Below are 17,301 nucleotides of genomic sequence, written 5' to 3'. Positions count from 1 at the left end.
ATCAATAGGTTTACGCAGCTTGACGCATACCCCCTACCCCGCATCGCGGATATGGTCAACCAGATTGCTCAGTATAAGGTGTACTCGACAATAGATCTGAAATCCGCTTATCACCAGCTCCCCATCTGCCCAGAGGACCGCCCCTACACCGCCTTCGAGGCGGGCGGCCGGCTCTATCACTTCCTGCGCGTCCCTTTCGGTGTCACGAATGGTGTCTCTGTCTTCCAGAGGGAAATGGACCGGATGGTGGACCAGTACCAACTGCAGGCCACATTTCCCTATCTGGATAACATCACCATCTGTGGTCATGACAGGCCAGATCACGACGCCAACCTCCAACGGTTTCTCCAAGTGGCCGCAGCTCTGAACCTTACTTATAACAGGGACAAGTGTGTTTTTGGTACCACCCGCCTTGCTATACTTGGGTATGTCGTGGAAAACGGGGTTATTGGGCCTGATCCCGAACGTATGCGCCCCCTGTTAGAGCTCCCTCTTCCCACCACTCTCAAGGCCCTCAGACGGTGCCTGGGGTTTTTTTTCCTATTACGCCCAATGGGTCCCCCATTACGCAGACAAGGCTCGCCCCCTGGTCAAGTCTACCTCGTTTCCCCTCTCTGCTGAGGCCTGCGCGGCCTTCAACTGCATTAAAGCGGACATTGCCAAAGCTACGATGCATGCAGTGGACGAGACCGCTCCCTTCCAAGTGGAGTGTGATGCCTCCGATTTCGCTCTGGCTGCTACCCTTAATCAGGAAGGCAGACCAGTAGCATTCTTTTCTCGCACCCTCCAAGGCTCTGAAATTCGGCACTCCGCGGTGGAGAAAGAAGCCCAGGCCATAGTGGAGGCTGTTAGGCACTGGAGGCACTATCTTGCTGGCAAAAGATTCACTGTGCTGACCGACCAGCGCTCGGTTGCGTTCCTGTTCAGCAACCAACAGCGGGGCAAGATCAAAAATGATAAGATTTTGCGGTGGAGGATAGAACTCTCCACCTACACCTATGATATCCTGTACCGGCCTGGCAGACTCAATGAGCCCCCTGATGCCCTATCCCGGGGAACATGTGCTAGCACACAGCTCGACCAGCTGTACGCCCTTCATGCACAACTTTGCCATCCGGGGGTCACCCGATTTTACCATTTTGTGAAAGCTCGGAACCTGCCGTACTCCCTGGAGGACATCAGGACGATGACCAGGGACTGCCAAATTTGTGCCGAGTGCAAACCGCACTTCTACTGTCCTGACACGGCACAACTTGTCAAGGCCACCCGCCCTTTTGAACGCCTGAGTGTTGACTTTAAGGGCCCCCTTCCCTCCACTGACCGCAATGTCTATTTTCTCAGTGTTATTGACGAGTTCTCACGGTTCCCCTTTGCCATCCCCTGCCCCGACACCACTGCCACGTCCGTCATAAAAGCCCTGCGCCAGCTCTTCACTCTGTTCGGGTATCCCTGCTATATCCACAGTGATAGAGGGTCCTCCTTTATGAGTGAAGAGCTGCGCCAGTACTTGCTAGCTAGGGGCATTGCTACCAGTCGGACCACGAGTTATAATCCCCGGGGTAATGGCCAGGTAGAGCGGGAGAATGCCACAGTGTGGAAGGCCACACTTTTAGCCCTCAAGTCCAAAGGGTTGCCGGTCTCTCGATGGCAGGAGGTCCTCCCTGAGGCACTGCACTCTATCCGCTCTCTGTTATGTACGTCCACCAATGCCACCCCTCACGAACGCCTATTCTCTTTTCCCAGGAAGTCTGTCACTGGGACCACCCTACCAGTTTGGCTGACGTCCCCGGGGCCAGTGCTGCTCCGGAAACATGTGAGGAGCAATAAATACTCCCCGCTGGTGGAGAGGGTTCACCTTCTCCATGCGAACCCCCAGTATGCTTACGTGGTCTTACCTGATGGGCGGGAGGACACGGTCTCCATCCGCGACCTGGCACCCGCAGGTGCAGCAGACCACTACCCTGAAGGCTCTCCGGTAACTGTGAACCCTGCACCAGAGGTGACACCGTACTCACCAGGCCCTACACAGACTCCTCACGACACTTGTATACCGGGCGTTTCGTACGCATTTATACCAGGCGCCTCGCACATGCATGAGGGATCACCGGCGCCTAGTGGGCAAGAACACGCGCAACCCCCGTCCCCTGTGCAATCGCCAATGTTGCCGGCACCTATGCGGTCACAGCCGGTGCTACGTAGATCGCAGCGACAGATTCGACCGCCTGATCGGCTTGACTTGTAAGAACCTTCGCTACATGAGGACTTTTTCAAACGAAGGGGGGGTGAATGTGGTGAACTATGTGCCTGTCGGGACACGCCCCTGCTGACTGCTCCTGTGGCTCCTCCCACAGGCCCCTGTATAAAGGAGACCTGCGGCCTGAAGATCGGCCTCAGTCTCCAGGACCTTGTATGATAGACACTCACTCCTGGTTCCTTCTTCCAGTCAATAAAAGCCGATATCTCGCCTACGTCTCAGAGTGAGTTATTGATGGTGCATCAGTTCTGTTCCTATATCTTATGGGCTTTAGGGAGAATACAATCAAGTTAGGTTGAGCCTAAAAAGTCTTTTAAGAGGAATATAATTTTACAAATTTGCCCCAATAACGTTCCTCAATTTGAAAATACTATTAATCAAAGGCAATAACACAATCTGCAAGCTGAACAGACTGCTTTAAGTTAGGTAATCAAGGTATAAAATTTGCCTGGAATCTTTAATCAAAAGTGGTCTCAGGATTGAATCCAGCTGGCTCCTTGCATAAGTCCACCTATGCCAGCTTGAGCATTCAGCTAGCAACTTGGCCTCATAAAAAGATAAATGCTCAAGAAACAGTAAGGTTATCACCCGATGCACCAAAGAGAGGTGCAGGGAGGAATTTAATAAAAGTTTAAAGTTCTAATTCTTACTAATTAACATTAAAAACAAACACAGCACAGAGGGAGGCCATTTGGTCAGTCAACATGTTTGAAGCAGTTACCTAATTTGTAAATGTATCAGATTAAGCTCTGCAGTCTTGCTATAGCTAATTGTCAGTCGACAATTGAACATGTGACGAGGAGGAGACTCCCAGGTTCCACACATCCAAGGCCCACTGTATCAGTGTTAAAGATTTGAGGCATTTGCATCATGTCTGGTCAGATATGCTGTGTGGATTATGATTAACTGCATGTCGTGATAAAAAATTGCCTGAGGGCACGGAATACAGCAAAGGCCACGTGGCTGGACAGTATCCCAGCTGTAATATTAAAGACCTGCGCCTAACAGCTAACGGTGTCCCCAGCCAAATTTTCCAATACAGTTGCAAAACTAACATCTACCTGACATAATGAAAACTTGTCCACAAATGCACAGGGATCCGATCCAGATATCAGGGTAGCAGCTGTCATCAACAGTGCTACCAAGTTGTATTAATCATCAGTATAACTGGCTCAGCAATGCCACTTGCTTCCTAACAAGTTCATAACAGCCTTGTCCAAAGATGGATCAAACAGCTGAATTCTGCAGGTAGATTAAGGCCATAAGGCATGGGAGCAGAATTAGACCATTCAGCCTATCGAGTCTGCTGTTCCAATTGATCATTGCTGATTCATTTTCCCTCTCAAACTCCATTCTCCCTTCTCATAGTAACTATTGAAGCCTTATTAATTCAGAACCTATCCACCTCCACTATAAATACACCCAATGACTTGACCTCTACAGCCCTCTGTGGCAATGAATTCCACAGATTCTCCTTACTTTGGCGAAAGAAATTCCTCCTTATTTCTGTTAAAAGGGAATGTCTTTGTATTCTGAGCCTGTGCCGTCTTGTCCTAGACTGTCCTCTTATTTGAAACATCCTCACCATGTCCACTGTAGCTAGGTCTTACAATATTTGGTAGGTTTCAATGAGATTCCACCCCACCCCCCCAACACACACACACTTTTCTAAACTCCAGGGCCATCAAACACTCCTACACTCCTCGTACTTTAACCTTTTCGCTCCTGGGAGCATCTTGTAAACCTTTTACAAGACCCACTTCAATGCCAGCACTTCCTTCCTTAGGTATGAGGCCCAAAACAGCTCACTGTGCTGCAAATGTGATCTGATCTTATAACTTCTCAGCGTTACATCCTAGCTTTTATATTCTAGTCCTCTCAAAATGAATGCTGACATTGTACAGGTTTCCCCCACTGTCCGAAGGTAGAGCGTTCCTGTGAAACTTTTCCCATATAAATTAATGGTTTATGAAGAAGCAATTACCATTAATTTATATGGGAAAAATTTTTGAGCGTTCCCAGAAACAAAATATAACCTACCAAGTCATACCAAATAACACTAACATATGGTAAAAGCAGGAATGATATGATAAATATACAGCCTATATAAAGTAGAAATATTGTATGAATGGTGTAGTTTCACGTATCAAAATTGGGAAGACAGTGAGCCAAAATTGATTTGGAGAAAAAAAATTGGCATGTACACGCCTACGCACGTACACGCATGCTCACATAACTGCCTGCACAGGGCTTCATGGTCATCGTAGTCTTTCTCAGGGTAAACACACATATAAAGCGGGCGTCTTTTTATCGAAAAAGCAAAAATCCTCTTTGGTTAGCAAAAACAGGTACTAATGTAGGTCTTTCATAACAGCAAGCTGTCGTAAAGCGAACGTTCGAAAAACAGGGTCCACCTGTATTTGACTTCACTACTATTGACTCAACCTGCAAGTTAACCTTTAGAGAATCCTGCACTCCTGAACTTGCTCCCAATTTAGAAAATAATGCAGATTTTTTTCCCTTCTACAAAGTGGATGACCATATACTTGCCTGCGCTATATTCCATCTGCCACTTTTGCCCAATCTCCTAATCTCTCCAAATCCTTCTGCAAGACTACCTGCTTTCTCGACACCACCTGTCCCTCCACCTATCTTTTCATAATCCATAAACTTGACCATAAAGCCATCAATTCCATTATTTAGATCATTGGCATATAACATGAAAAGAAGTGGTCTCAGCACTGACTGACCCCTGCAGAACTCCACTAGTCACCAGCAGTCAACCTGAAAAGGCCCCCTTTATTCTCACTCTTTATCTTCTTCCAGTCAGCTACTCTTCTATCCATGTTGGTATTTTTCATGTAATACGTTGGGCTCTTGTTTAAATGAATTGAATTGACTTTATTAATTACATCTGTCATACACAAGAGTAAAAATCTTTATGTTACTTCTCTGTCCAAATCTGCAATGTGCAAATATAGTAATTTATAATAAATATGTATAACATAGAAATACAGTTGTGTCAGCATGAACTAATCAGTCTGACAACCTGGTGGAAGAAGCTGTCCCGTGTTGGTTCTGGCTTTTATGCTGTGGTACTATTCCCTGGATGGTAGCAGCTGGAACAGTTTGTTGTTGGGGTGACTCGGGTCCCCAACGATCCTCAGTGACGTACTCCAACATCTTCCCAATCACTGAAGTCAGGCTAACCAGCCTATACTTTCTTGTTTTTTTCTTTCCTTTTGAAGAATGGCATAACATTTGTGATTTTCCAGTACTCCAGAACCCTTCCAGAATCTAGTTATTCTTGAAAGACCATTACTAATGCCTTCACAATCTCTTCAGTTACCTGTTTCCCTGTCCATCTGGTCCAGGTGATCTATCTGTCTTCAGACCTGTCAGTTTCCCAAGCACTTTATCCTTTGTAACCACAACTACACTCATGTCTGCCCCTTGACACCTGCATATTTCCTGCAGACTAGTGTCTTCATTCAGTTATCCAATGGAGAGTGGCTGCCTTTGACATTGAGACAGCTTTGACCGAATGTGACATAAAAAACCCTTAAAACTGAACCCAAAGATGGAAAGCTCCAGAGGCTGGAGAGGTACCTTGCACGAGGAAGTTGGTTATAGTTATTGAAAGTCAATCATCCCGCCGTCAGAATGTCACTGCTGGGTTTTCTCAGAGCAGTGTCCTAGGCCCAGTCATCTTCAGCAGCTTTATTAATGACCTTCTGTCGGAAGTTCAGAAATGGTGATTTTGGGGAATGATTAAGCAAAGTAAAAGTTTGTAATGCAGCAAGATTTAAGCAAAATTCTAGCAAGGACTGATGAGCAGAAAGTAACATCTGTGCCATAAAAGTGCCATGAATAACTATCACGAATAAAAGGGAGATTAACTACCTGCTCTTTCCCCATTCAATGCCATTACGATTACTAAATTGCTTATTTTAAATACTCCAGGGTTAGCATTAACCAGGAACTCTGCTGGATAGCTTACTACTTTATCGTGTCAGCTGCACAAAACTGTGAATAATTGTTGGCTTCCTTTTCTCACCTGCTCCTGTTACCCTCTTGGAATGTGTTCCCAATTAACATCAAACAAAAAGAGCTTAACATTTATTCCTCCTCTTGATTGTTGCAATTATATGTTATCTATGCCTTCCTCTCTAGTGGAAATAATAGCTCCTTCTTTATCAAAACACTGCATGGTTTTTAATGTATATAGATTTGTCTTATAACTTTTGCCTCTGTTATCCCAGCAGAATGAAGTCCAGTGTTTCCGACACTATTCCATTCAAATCTGCTCTGTGAGCTAAACTGTTAATCTTTTGAATGAAGATAGGCCTTTTTCCATTCTTTACTGGGCTCTCAAACAATCTAAATAGTGCAAATTTCATAGGATCCAGGATGTCTTGGCACAGAAGCCTTTTAGTGCTAATAATGGACGTGAACTAAGGATTAAGAGTTCAAATCCCACATTGGAAAGTTTGAAATTAATTAAAACCCTGTGATTTGCGAGCTGGCTTGTCAGATCCAGGCAAGGGTGCAACCACTTCATCCCTCCATCTTAGCCTGGTTGGAATACATAAGATTCTATTTGACGTATAGTGCCCCTCAGGGTACTGTCAATCAAAAGGAATTTTCTGTATTAAATGTGGTTCTGCCCATGTTCTGGAAACATTATATAGCCTCACTAAATCAGCATCCATTGTTCAAGAGGCCATGAGATTCTCTGAATTCGTAATGGATTAAAACAGATCTGTCCTGCAGAAACGTCATTAGCAAATGTAAACAGCCTTTTATTCTTCTATCAGCTTTATGCAGTGTCAGCATTCACTCCCCTTTCCTCTTGACTTAGGCTATGTCCCCACTAGAACGGATAATTTTGAAAACTCTGGTTTCGTGTAAAAACAATAGGCGTCCAAACTAGGTGTTTTTAAAAATATCTTTGTCCACATTGAAATGGAGATTTTGGCGAATCTCCTCCTACTGTGCATGTGCAGGACACATCTACCAAAAACAAGCAACATGTTTGGTGTCAAATCTCGCTGTGAAAGCGGTCTGTGTTTGTTCAGTTACAGACTAGAAAAACTTAAACGATGGACAGCTGTTGGCTCTCACGCAGGAGGACTTAAAACTGAAAAAAACAAATACTGGAGCGTATGGAGGTAACTGACAAGGAATTCATGGACAGTATGACCCAGCTGACGACGAACTCTGTTGCATTAATAAAGCCCCTTGTTAAATGTATAAAACATCTCTGCATCAGTATTATCTTGTATTTCCATACAATGTTACATTAATCTGTTACACATCTATTGTCAGAGAAGTACTTGCATAAATAGGTAAACCACCTTCATACGAGCAAGAGCAGAAAACAGGGTAAAGTGAGTATACTTATTTATTCAGTAAGCTATGGGTCAAAGTATTTGGTGAGTACATTTCTAACTCCTCTGGCTTCAGTCTCGTTGCCATCTGTTCTGAAAGTGTTAGGTTGCGTTCAAGAACACAATGAAAAGGCTCACTGCCGTCACCATCTGTTATGACAGCATTTTCAGATTTCTCCCATTACCCCGTCCACACTGATCTGCTCAAGTGGTGTTTTCAAAATTACACACTTTGGAGAGCGTATCTGAAAATCTCCGGATTCGGGGGATGAAAACACCATTTTAGTGTGGACGGAGGGTAAAAACGAAGAGAAAAGGCTTTGGTTATGGATTTATCTGGTGTAGTGTGGATGTAGCCTCAATGAGCGGAATGGAGCTGCGATCCCTCTGAGTTTGGAGGCAGGCACGAGAATGGAGATGACAAGTTGGAGACGTTTGCACTTTGCAGCAACGTACAGGAAAAATAAGTGATGCTGGGGAGGTGGTGGGAAAAGGGAAACGAGCTGCAGAGTGCCTTTATAAAATATGACCTTAATCCCACTTGTTGCTGTTTTTGCTGTTATATCTAAAACAAGATGAAAATCGAGTTAATGGAGTCCAGTCACAAACAAGAGTAAATCTGCAGATGCTGGAACTCCAAGCAACTCACTCAAAATGCTGGCGGAGCTCAATAGGACAGGCAGCATCGATGGAAAAGAGTACAGTCGATGTTTTGGGCCGAGACCCTTCATCAGGACTGGAAAAAAAGATGAGGAGTTAGAAAGTTAATGTAGTGATGCGTTTGGTCCAAGTGTGGGACTGCTGTTGAACAAGAACACAAAACCATTTTATGATGTTCTTTTAATTGCAGCATGGACCATACATCAAGCCAAACCTTCAGAAATTAAAGTAAAATTTGATAGGATTTTTACAACACAAATTCAGAAAAAAGTAACTGACTGAATGATCAGGTGGTTCACACTTCATCGGATTTCAGATAAGTTATCGAGTTCAAGCAGATATGAAGTATGAAACTGTGGTGCTGTTGCTTCAGCATCAGATGAGGCATCCTGACAGAGAAAGATTACAGGCAGATTACCCTTTGTACAATTGCTAAACCCAGTTTTGTTTCTTCCACTCCTCACACCCAGCCACTTCATTGCTAGCTCCTTCTAGTTGGCTCCAGGATTCCTCATCGTGGTCTTCCTTCAATGGGTGTTTAATCTCTCAATAAGTATTCCTGTTTCTGAAGTAAGACTTGCATCTTTGCCCATTCTTTTATCACCCAAATCAATCACCCAGTGCATCGGAGCCAGGAAAGTCACCTCTGCTATATTTTCAAAGATTAACACCTGCTCTGAAACAAAACACCATTTTACTGAAACAATTGACACCTTCATTATGAGCAATACACACAACATGCTTGAAAGGAAGTACAGTCAGTCCTCGGTGTATGTGGGGGATTGGTTCCAGGACACCCCCCCCCCACCCCCGCTGATACCAAATCCTGCAGGTGCTCAAATCCCTTACATAAAATGACGTAGTATTTGCATATAACCTACGCACATCCTCCCGTATACTTTAAATCATCTCTAGGTTACTTATAATACCCAATACAATGCAAATACAACAAAAAAATCTGTACATGTTCAGTACAGACACAACCATCATAGCTCTTCTGGGAACACTTCTGCTGCTTCAGCATCAGCTGATGCCAATTCTCCCGTGATCTTTAAGTTCTTGAGGCTGTAGCGCTTTACATAGCTAGCCAGCCATCCCTTACTAGCTTTAAACTCCTTCCTCTCACTCACAACACAAGTAGTGAATGAATGAGACGCGAGATGAACAATGCTCAAAATGCTCAAATGTCGAGTGCTGGAGAGAGACTGAGAATCTGTGAGATGGCGGGAAGCTACAGCAGGGTATGCTTACACATCACTTCATTTGCTTGGATTCAGCGTGGTGCTTGGCGTGTGGCAAATTCAAGTTTTGCTTTTTGGAACTTTCTGGAATTTTTTTCGAATATTTTCGATACGCGGTCTGTTGCATCAGCGGATACAGAGGGCTGACTGTAAACAGTCGACGTTTCAGGCCGAGCTCCTTCATCGGACTGGAAAAGAAGGGGGAAAAGTCAAAATGAGGTGTGGGGGGGGGGGGAAGAAATTCAAGAAGGCAGGTGATAGGTGAAACCAGGGGAGGGGGAGTGGGGCTGAAGTAAAGAGATGGAAAGTTGATTGGCACAAGAGGTAAAGGGCTGGAGAAGGGGGAGTCTAATAGGAGATGACGGAAGACCACGGAAGATAGGGAAGGAGGAGGAACACCAGACGGAGGTGATGGGCAGGTAAGGTGATGAGGGAGAGAGGGAAACAAGAATGAGGAATGGTGAAGGAGAGGTGGGGGGGGGGGGGGAATTATCAGAAGCTGGAGAAATCGATGTTCATGCCATCAGGTTGGAGGCTACCCAGATGCCTCCAACGTGACTGTGGCCTCATTGTGGCAGTAGAGGGAGCCATGAACTGACATGTCAGAGTGGGAATGTGTGGCCAGTGGGAAATCCCGCTTTTTGTGGTGGATGAAGCAGTATCCCGATCTATGTTGGGGCTCACCGATATAGAGCAGGCCGCACCAGGAGCACTGGATACAATAGATGACACCAACAGACTCACAGGTGAAATGTCACCTCACCTGGAAGAACTATTTGGGGCCCTGAATGGCAGTGAGGGAGAAGGTGTAGGGGCAGGTGTGGTACTTGTTCCACTTACAAGGGTAAGTGCCAGGAAAGAGATCAGTGGGGAGGGACAAATGGACAAGGGAGTCACGTAGGAAGAGATCCCTGCATAAAGTGGAGGGGTGGGAAAGATATGCTTGGTGGTGGGATCCTGTGGGAAATGGCGGAAGTTATGGAGAATTATGTGCTGGAGGCGGAAGCTTGCAGAGTGGTAGGTGAGGACAAGAAGAACCTATTCCTGATGTGGTGGCGGGAGGATGCAGTGAAGGCAGATGTGTGCGAAATGGCATGCTCATTATCATTTTACCCATCTTTTGTTACTACTTCTGTCACCAGCTGTTATTTTATACTATACCATCTAATTTGCATACCTGTCCTTCGTAGTCCTACCCATATTGCCATTTCCATAAGACTCTCAGACAAAGGAACAGAAATAGGTCATTTGGCTCTTTGTGACTGCTCCACCATTCAGTCATGGCTGATTTATTTTACCTCTTAACCCCGTTCTTCTTCCCATAACCTTTGATACCCTCACTAACCAAGAACCTATCAATCTCCACTCTAAATGTACCCAATGACTTGGTCCCCACAGCCATCTGTGGCAATGAATTCCTAAAGTTCACCACCTTCTGGCAAAAGAGATTCCTCCTCATCTCGTTCTAAGAGGATGTCCATCTATTCTGAGGCTATTCCCTCTGTTTCTAGATTCACACACTCTAGGAAACATCCTCTCCACACCCAATCTATCTAACTTTGAATATTCATTTGGTTTCAATGCAAATCTTCCCCCCCCCCCCCATTTACCTAAACTCCAGCGAGTGTAAGCCCAGAGCCATGAAATGTCCCTGATATGTCTCTCTCTTTCTGAATTTCCTTGTCTCTGTTACTAACAATCTGACAGCGCCAGCCAATGAGTTGAAAATATTATTTCTTTTTGTCTGTTTCTCTCTCTGAAGGTACCGCCTGACTTGCTGAACATTCCCAGTGATTCTAGTTTTCATTTTAATTTACAGCAAACATTTTGGTTTCAGAATGCAACCCTCTCACTGGGCTCATATAGAAACTTGGCTCATTAGTGAACTCTGCTAACAGTCACTTGACTCAGCGGTCTTTCATAAATGATATACGACTAGGGTTGGCATGATTTGGGGTTCAACCAAGCAGGCAAGTTGTGATTTTCTGATGAAAGGAACCTCGATTTGAGCGAGTGCTGTGTAAATACTGCCCATACACAGTCATCGGTAGCCCAGAAACTGTGGGCTCATTACACGTATACGAAATGTGGACGAGGCCCGGCAGTAAATGCTCATCCCTATTGTAAACATTGACTATTTTAGTTTTTGCATCTGTGATTAATTATTCAGTCTCAGCGCTGAGCACCATGTGAATAATTGCTGTATTTTTTAAATGTTTCCAAGCTCTATCAGGCATGCTCAAAACTCTACATGTTACCCTGAGAGGAAATGCACACGGGTTGCAGAACAATTACAAATTATTACAACTTTGCACATGATTGCTTTGGGGAAGTTGAGGCAAAGTTATCCACTTGATTGCGAGTAATTTGCTGGATTTGGTTGGTTGAAGGACGAGGCAGGGAAGGTCAAGGATTGTGTTTGTTGCAAAAGTTTTGCGAAGTTTGGAGATGGTTTGGTCAGAGTGAACAGTTCAGCACGTGCATTGAGAGCTTTGAACTCTAAATCATCTTTGAGGTGAGCGCTTGTACTCCTGTACTTGATGATAACACTGGGGCAATAATCAGCTGGTTTTACGAGCAGGTGAGCAGTTCTACGCTGGGAGGTGTTCACTGATGCTCTTGTAAGTGTGGTTGCAACACGTGGGAGGAGTTATTTGGAAGCTTAGTGCTTTTGTACAAAAATCTGAACAGTTAGTTCTTCCGGATTGATGTGCTGGTTGCTTTAGAGCAGCATTTAGCTTAGATCAAAATGGGTAGAAATAAAGGATCCCCGCAAGGTGGGGAGAGCCCGAGTCACCCAGGATGTGAATTAATGGATCTGCACGCGTTCAGTCCATGAATGCATGTGGGTGGTGACAGAGGTGAGGTTCTCGAAAAGTGAGCAGATTTCTGGTATGGCCTTTGCCCAAAGAACAGATTTAATGGGGGACAGGTTAAGAGAGGATTGATCCTGTAGATCATTGATAGAAAGTGTTTCCTTTGTTCTTACAAACAAGAAGGGTATTAAGTCCTTTATCAATGGGACCATGAAGTACAAAAGCAAGCAGGTTGTGCCTCACCTTTATAAAATGCTGGTTCAATTTCAGTGAAAGTATTGTGTTCATTTATTTGGGGAGGTTGTCAAAGCTTTGGGAAAAGAGACTCATTGGGATGGTATCAGATGAGCAATTTCACATTGGAGAGTCTCCAGCTGTTCTCATAGAGCAGAAATAAAAGGAGATTGGGCAGACCTGCTGATTGAGTAAGTAAGGAGAGGTAGCATTTGGTGGCAGACCAGAGGGCACACATTAGGACAATTGACAACGAGAACGCCGGAGTGAGTTGAGAACACTCGGGTTTCATGTGGAATGAGTTGCTGCAGTCCAAAGTATGCACGCAAAAACTAAGCAAAGCAGTTTCGGTCATAAGATCCCAAAGAAGTTTGGATATGTACATATGCAGCAAAATTCTCAGATCAATGAGAAAAGCTCAGGGCCATAAAACTTGAAAAGCTGGCTCTACAAACTGACCTTCGGATTTATTATAGTAGAGTTTTTTGCCACTTACTCACACCAATGACTCGTGACAAACTCTGGCACAATCAGACAAGTCTGGATATTTGATATTGTTGATTTCGACAATGATCTTAATAGTTACAGTGTAACTAGGCATAAGATGAAGGTACTACTCTGGAGCATGTGCTCCAGGGCTTGGCATGGGAGGCTGCAGAATGGGACTAGGATAGAGAATTAAAGTGACAGGCCACTGGTCAGCTCAGTTTTTGTGTGTGCAGGGTTTACTTTCAGAGTGAACTGAGGTGTTCTGCAAAGCAGTCACTCAATCTGCATCCGATTTCTCTGATGGAGGCGGGAACACGATGTGAGCACCAGCAATACACAGAACTGGAAGTACAAGCGAATCATTGCTCCGGGTAGGCACTACGGGTCACTGCACCTATGGTGGCAAGGGAGAGTCTCATATGAAAGAGAGTTGTCTGGTGGAAATATCAGTCGGGGGTCACAAAGGGAAGCGTTGCTTGGGAATGCAGGGAGAGGAAGGCAGGAGAAGATCTGAAGTTGGAATCTGATTGAAAGTGGCAGGAATGAGAGAGGATGACCTGAATGTGAAAGCTGGTGGGGTGGAACATAAAGCAATACCCTCTTCCCACATCCTCCCTCACACTGGAAGGAGAAAGGGTTAGATGCAAGAAATGGAGGGAATCCCATCAGCTGTGGTAAAGGTTACGGAAAAAGGAAGGAAAAGCACTGGTTTCTAAAGTGTCATCAGGGCAGATACAGCCAAATGGAGAGATTGAGGTGAAGTACTCACAGGCAGCATGGCGGGAGGAAGTGTAGTTGAAATAGCTTTGGGTGTTGCTGAGTTTATCATGGAAATAGTCACCCACTTTAGGGCAGTGTAGAAATAAAGAAATAGCAACAGTCAGATATGTATAACATGCAAGTGAGAGCAAGGTGGATGTTGGCAACAAAGGTTGTGCTATTTTTGACTTATGTATAAATGTAGGCAGGAGTGAGGATGAGAGGGGTAAGTTTTTTACTCAGAGCCGTGGATGCCTGGAATGCACTACCTGATATGGTTGTAGAGGTAAACACATGAGAGTCTTTAAAGAAACGTTTAGACAGGCACATGAATGTGAGGAAAGTGGAGGGATATGGACATTGAGTTGTTAGGAGGGATTAGTGTTTTGAGAGTTTTTGATTTATTTTTTAGCTGTTTCAGCACTGAATTTTGGGCAAATGGCCTGTTTCTGTGCTGTACTGTTCTGTGTTCTTTGAGACATCAATCTTATAGAGAAAGGGTTGAGATGGCTCTGAAATGGGCTGAACCAAGGACTGCTGTGTGTATCCCATAAGAAAAAGACAAAGCTGTGATTTCCGTAAATGCACTTTTGATTCAGGGAAAGTGGGCAGAGTTGAAGTTGTTGTTCAACATGAGAAGCCAGGTGAATGAGTACTTGTTGAGGGGGCCCTGTTGCATCTCTGTTCAAGGGGGAAGCAAAGTGCTCTGATTTGGTCCTGATGTGAGATTGAAGGAGTGGATGTCAGTGGTGAAGTTGAGCCAGAAGCTGGAAGTGGTTAAAGGTCATCAGTGGTGTCAGAAGCGTAAATGGAAGGGAAACACAAAAAACTGGCACAACAAAAAGATGCTGGAGGAACTGTTTGGGCCGGGCAGAACCCGGTAAGGGAAATAGACAGTTGCCGTCACAAGTTGAGAAGAATTTCGACCTGCAAAATTGCCTACCCATTTCCCTCCCCAGAAGCTATCTGACCTGCTGAGCTCCCCCAGCAGTTTGATGTTTGCTCAGGAAATAATCTCTTGTGCTCCTGGACCAGACTGAAAAGGTCAGGGTGTGGGGGTCGAAGTGAGGGATGGGCCAGTTCAGCTCGCTGCTCCACCATGTTTACTCGCCTCGGTGCTGAACTAAGGCTGTGCCCTGCAACTGGCTGCAGCTATCCGAATCAGGTTTATTGTCACTGGCATGTGTGGTGAAATATGTTAACTTAGCAGCTTCAATACAATGCAATACAGAAGGTAAAAAAATAAGTATAAATCAATTACAGTAAGTACATATACACTATGTATATTAAATAGTTAAAATAGTGCAAAAACAGAAATAATAAAAGTGAGGTAATGTTCAAGGGTTCAATGTCCATTTATGAATCAGATGGCAGAGGGGGAGAAGCTGTTCCTGAATCACTGAGTGTGTGCCTTCAGGCTTCTGTATTCCGACCTGATGGTAACGACGAGAAGAGGGCATGTCCTAGGTTATGGGGGTTGTTAATAATGGACGCCGTCTTTGTGAGGCACTGCTCCTTGAAGATGTTGTGGGTGCTGTGGAGGCTAGTACCCATGATAGAGCTGGCTAATTTTACAACTTTCTGCAGCTTCTTTCGGTCCTGTGCAGTAGCCCCTCTCTACCAGACAGTGATGCAGCCTGTCAGACTGCTCTCCACGGTACACCTATAGGTTTTTGAGTGTTTTAGGTGACAGACCAAAGCTCTTCAAACCCCTGATGAACTATAGCTGCTGTCTTGCTTTCTTTATAGCTGCTTTGGTATGTGGGACCAGATTAGATCCTCAGAGATCTTGACACCCAGGAACTTAAAATTGCTTGCATTTCTGATCTCTCTCTGAGAATTGCTGTGTGTTCCCTCATCTTCCCCTTCCTGAAGTCCACAATCAACTCTTTGGTTTTACTGACGTTGACTGCAAGGTTGTTTTGACTGAACTTCGGTTTTGAATATGAGATACCTCCTTTTATTGTTTGTATGATTCGTTTTTCTCCCCGTTCACTGGGTGTTTATTTTAAGTCCTTTTTACAATGGTTTCTACAGGGTTTCTTCGTTTTGTGGCTGTCTGTAAGGAGATGAACCTCAAGGTTGTATATAGTAAACATACTTTGATAATAAATGTACTTTGTATTTCATAATTCTTTAGTGATTTTTAAAGAATTATTCAACTAATTTGTCTTTTTCTCGTGTTGTTATTTGTTGGGTACTTTGCTGTCAATGTTGCATTCTCCAAAAGTAAAGGATCAAAATTGGAAGTTATTTAAATCAAGAGGAAAAGGAATAAAATATATTGTTTTTGATGGGACTACGACATGAATCAGCACGTTGCTTGTAAGATGAAGCAAGAAGACAGAAGAGGAAGTGGGAGGATAGGAATGGGTTTAATCACTTTTATTAACTGCAAACTGACAGCTTTCCTTTCCAGTTGGCTGGGTCTGAGAACTCCCCAACTGGTTCTCTTTTACCCGTGCACATTTTCCTTTCCAATATTTGTTTATTTTCATACTTTTTTCTTTTCCAAGGTCAAGGCACTGAGGGAGAAAAAGCAAGAGTTAACTATTGAATAGCAACCTTCAAATTTGCTGCTCGCTGTCAGGTTGACCGGTTGCATGAATAAAGACTTGGTAATGATTACGTGATGGGTCTCTGTTGGATTGATTATGTGCAAGTTATATCATGAACCAGCAAGCAGCAATAGCAAAACAAATGACTGCCATAAAATCTGTCATTGCTGTCGTCAGCCTGTTTAATTCAAAAGAGATGGTGTACAGCACATTTTAAACTGTCCTGAACTAATTCACTGGGCCCAGTGATAAGTTGGTTGATAAGTTGGTTCCACGTACTGAGTAACTTTAGTGGGTAATATAAAATTTTGTATCACAAAGTTGATACTTTAGGTTCAGTGTTCATTCCAACTTTGAGAGAATGGTGTGACATGTGGTTGTTTGATAATTATGAAAATGTTTGCTGTTTAAACCGTAAACTGAATATAAGTCTTGGAATTGCCTCCCAGTTGTGACAAGTTGAGGTGATTTTCCCATACTACTTGGTCCTTCCAGAGAGACTCCTCACAGTGGGCCTACATTCCAACTGGTCCTTGCAGAGTAAATGCCTGAAGGTAGTTGCTCTGCAAGGACCTTGTCAAATATAAATTCAGGAACTGTGTTTTGCTGTGCTACAGTAGATATGTATACCGCATAACCTTATTAACCATTAAGGAATTCAAGTCTGTTTTGTCCCATAGCCTTCAGGTGAGGTTTGCTGCACTGTGCTGAGCAGACTTTGCCTGTTGATGAAGCTAACAAAATATGTTCATATTGTACCCTTGGATCTATTGTTTAATTGTTTATAAGATTCTCTAAAAAGGTGAGAATTACATTTTATTGAAGTAACATTGGATCCTGCTTCAATAATTTTCCTATTTTTCCTCCATTAAAGGGTTGCTCAGTTAACACTGAGATGAT

At 44.1% G+C, this 17,301-nt stretch overlaps 1 protein-coding gene across 8 annotated transcripts in view; it reads left to right on the top strand.

The window, feature by feature from the left end:
- The window catches only part of nos1apa (nitric oxide synthase 1 (neuronal) adaptor protein a), a 479,658-nt gene that overhangs the window by 75,711 nt on the left and 386,646 nt on the right, over window positions 1-17,301 (top strand). For 2 of the 8 annotated variants that reach the window (XM_059984737.1, XM_059984735.1), the window contains exon 1: window positions 11,929-12,060. The exons of 5 other annotated variants lie outside the window; for them this stretch is intronic. The gene's annotated coding sequence lies outside the window, so the exon portion shown is untranslated. Of the gene's footprint in view, window positions 1-11,928; window positions 12,061-13,141; window positions 13,456-17,301 lie in introns of those variants that run through there. One more of the 8 variants, XM_059984736.1, reaches the window with a different exon arrangement.

Source organism: Hypanus sabinus, chromosome 11 (assembly GCF_030144855.1).
Source record: "Hypanus sabinus isolate sHypSab1 chromosome 11, sHypSab1.hap1, whole genome shotgun sequence".
In the NCBI taxonomy this organism is placed as follows: domain Eukaryota; kingdom Metazoa; phylum Chordata; class Chondrichthyes; order Myliobatiformes; family Dasyatidae; genus Hypanus; species Hypanus sabinus.
The sequence above is the reverse complement of the archived record's forward strand: the minus strand, read 5'-3'. Positions and strand labels throughout refer to the sequence as shown.